Below are 3663 nucleotides of genomic sequence, written 5' to 3'. Positions count from 1 at the left end.
GAAACACTCCAGAGATAAGATCACATTTAAATATTTATTTTATTTTATATACAATACCGGTCACAACAGTACATTGCTGTCATCTTCGGATCCGCAATACAACACAAGACACACACTGCATTAGGAAACGTCGTATTTTCGGTCGGTAGCCATGTAGCCATGTAAAAAATATAAATAGTTTGGAAGTGCAAGCTCTACCAGCAGGTAGATCTCATTAATAAAATACTATTTACAGTCCTGTTACCACGCAACTTTCGCCGATCACGTGCGACCACCAACATGCTCGTTTGGAGCTGCACTGATTGTGAGTCGGCCGCTATGAGACGCAAGCTACCTCTTACGTCTGCGTGCTAACGTATGTTTCTGGTTGCATTCACATTAGATAAATTACACAATTCGCTTATGGAAAATTTGTGCAGTAATTAAAGTAGACCTAATATGAAATTAAAGGAAAATTACAAACGTTTTATGAAGGTTATACAATTATAACAGTCATCAATGTACAAGTTTTCACAAAGGAGTAATATTGTCATTTAAGTAATACACTGCTAATTTTATTTTATTCTGTAATGCACATATCATATGTATAACATTTAAAAGCAGTCTAACAATTTTTTAAAATATTTTATAATCTTTAAATTTTATTGTCACTGCTCCTCGCAAGTTCTGTACGAAAAATCAAAACAAATAAATAACCACTATAGTGTAAGGCAGGAAACATTTATTATTGTGAAGTGAGATAGCGTAATAAAAAATGTTGATGTCACAGTAAAAGACCTTACACGTAAAGGGGTAAATTGCTAGAAAAAGTTGCTTTAGAAATTAACAAGCAACTCATAAGAATAAATTTGGTGCCAATAAAATTTTAAATTTTAACTGTGTAAAAAACTTTTGTCGGATTGTTTTTAAATATTGTAAATATGATATGTACGTTCCAAAATGAAAAGTGTTTAGCTATGTATCACTTAAATGACGACATTCATCCTTTAACAAGGCTGGTATATTGACAGTTATTACTACCATATAAGATCTATAAAATGTCTGTAATTTTCTTTAACTTCAGATCTGGACTACTTTAATGACTGTAAAAATTTGCGATAAGCGAATTGTATAATTTATCAAATACAAATGCAACCAGTGACATCTGTTACCACGCTGCCACCTAACGACCATTAGAGGTACCTTGTCTGTCACAACGCCTATTCAGTACAGTTCCAGACGAGCATGTGGGTGATTGCACATAGTTGGCGAAAGTAGCATGGCAGTATGATGGAAAATAGTATTTTTGACCATGGCAGGCTGGTTGCTTATGATCTACCTACTGGCAGAGCTTGCATTTCGAAACTATTAAAATTTTTTACAGTGTCAAACTAATGGCGTAATTTTGGAAAAGATGATGTATGTTATGTATACGTAAAATATTATACTTATATGTTTCTTACTAATGGCAAAGAAAATCTGATGTGTCGTACGGCAGATCCGAAGATGACAACGAAGTAATGCGCTCTTCACTCTGAAGTATTTCCTCAAGTATTACAATAGGCAGGTCGCCCCTTGATCAGAGTGTCTGTAATATATAACAAATACATATTTTGAAAAGCAATACTCCGAAATTTAATGTATACATGTGCCATACAGTTAAGAATACAAAGCAATAATTTCGACAACGTTTTAACTTACAAGATATAAAATCTAAGTGTTCATTCACGGTTATCAGCTCTAAGGTAGTGTGTACACAGATCCTTTGTCTACAGTTTAGCGAGCCTGTAAATGAGGTAAGTACTGCTACTTTCAACTGTTTGCGCCTTCATCTGAGAAATTCAGTCCCTGTCCTTTTTAAGAGTAGTGTCTGTCCCCTTCTTTTCCTCCTTACGCAGTTTCTTGTGATGTGGCGGTTCTAGCTGTTTGCTCACGAAGCTTATCGGGTTTGCTGATGGCAACTGATACGATCAGTCTCTTAATCTACACCTTTGGCTGGCTGGAACGTTTGCTACAACCGATCAGGGGAGGGAGTAGAGGCATGACCCCCACGATCTTTATTGGGGACCGCGCCATGGTGACATGTTCCAACCCAAAACAACCTATCGCAGACATAACACACATAACACGAAACAAGTGCCTGATAAAAGTATCCAGACACTGCTGTGTAATGCGGAATTGACCAGTAGATGTCACTACCAGTATAAAAGGAGACAGGGAGTTCGGTGTGGTCAGTAGAGAAGCAGTAACATCGGAATAGGCAGATCAACAGAGCTAACTGACCTTGAAAGTGCACTTGTAATTGGATATCACCTGAGTAGCAAATCCATCAGAAACATTTCACCTCTTCTACAAGTGCTCAAGAAGACTGTTGGTAATGTGACTGAAGTGGAAATAAAGCACCACTCCGTCTTCAGGCCACAAGTGGCCCATCGGGACCATCCGACCGCCGTGTCATCCTCAGTTGAGGATGCGGATAGAAGGGGCGTGTGGTCAGCACACAGCTCTCCCTGTCGTTATGATGGTTTTCTTTGACCGGAGCCGGTACTATTCAGTCGATTAGCTCCTCAATTGGCATCAAGAGGCTGAGTGCACCCCGAAAAGTGGCAACAGCGCCTGGCAACCTAGATGGTGACCCATCCAAGTGCCGGCCAAGCTCGACAGCGCTTAACTTCGGTGATCGCACGGGAACCGGTGTATCCACTGCGGCAAGGCCGTTGCCCGAAGTGGACATGTGGAGGATCAAACGTACAGAATGGTGCACAATGGTCGAGGAGCTCCTAATGAGCCACACATCTCTGTAGTGAATGCCAAAGGGCTCTTCCAGGTGATGTAAAGGGCGACCGCACCGAACAGTAGTTGGTTGGAAAAGAGTGATTTGGAGCCATGAACGACGCTGTGGTAGACCGATGGAAGGGAATCGGATTGGTGAATGCCTGGAGAACTTTAGATCTATCTACCATTAGGTGTAGTTCCAACCGCGGAGTAGGGTGGAGGTGGTGTTTCGGTATTAGCGTGCTTTTCGTCATTAGTGCGTGACTCCCTGACTGTCCTTAAGAAAACGCTAAATGCGGAAGAATATGAACATATTTTACAACTTCGTGTATGGATAATCGTCAGGTGTGTAACGGAATGACGAAAATGAAAATTTGTGCTGGACTGGGACTCGAATCCGGATTTCTCGCTTATTGCGAGTGGTTGAATTACTCTCAGGCTATCCTAGCACGACCCACGGTCGGAGCCACACTTCCATATGCATGTATGTGCGAAGGAACAGTCACTACGACGATTACACCCGGTATGAAACACTTGAAATGTATCAGCAGTTGCAAATATGGATAACCATCAGCGAATACATTTCACAGTTTTCATAACAGCTCTAGTCCCATTAACGATTGTTCCTTCGGACATGCGAACACGTCCGAAGGAACATTACGTCGTAGGCCCTACTTCTGAACAGCACATACTCTGCAATATCGTACATTTTAAAGCACTTTATACTGTGTACAGTAGAGAAACAGTTCGAAGACGATATGCGAGGGCCGGCCGCTGTGGACGAGCGGTTGTAGGCGCTACAATCCGGAACCGCGCTGCTGCTACGGTCGCAGATTCGAGTCCTGCCTCGGTCATGGATGTGTGTGATGTCCTTAGGTTAGTTAGGTTTAATTAGTTCTAAGTCTAGGG

At 41.3% G+C, this 3663-nt stretch overlaps 1 pseudogene; it reads right to left on the bottom strand.

The window, feature by feature from the left end:
- Window positions 1–2583: 2583 nt before the first annotated feature.
- On the bottom strand, window positions 2584–2701 carry LOC126204681 (5S ribosomal RNA; annotated as a pseudogene).
- Window positions 2702–3663: the final 962 nt, after the last annotated feature.

The sequence above is a fragment of the Schistocerca nitens genome, chromosome 9, assembly GCF_023898315.1.
Source record: "Schistocerca nitens isolate TAMUIC-IGC-003100 chromosome 9, iqSchNite1.1, whole genome shotgun sequence".
In the NCBI taxonomy this organism is placed as follows: domain Eukaryota; kingdom Metazoa; phylum Arthropoda; class Insecta; order Orthoptera; family Acrididae; genus Schistocerca; species Schistocerca nitens.
This window is presented reverse-complemented; position numbering and strand designations above follow the sequence as displayed.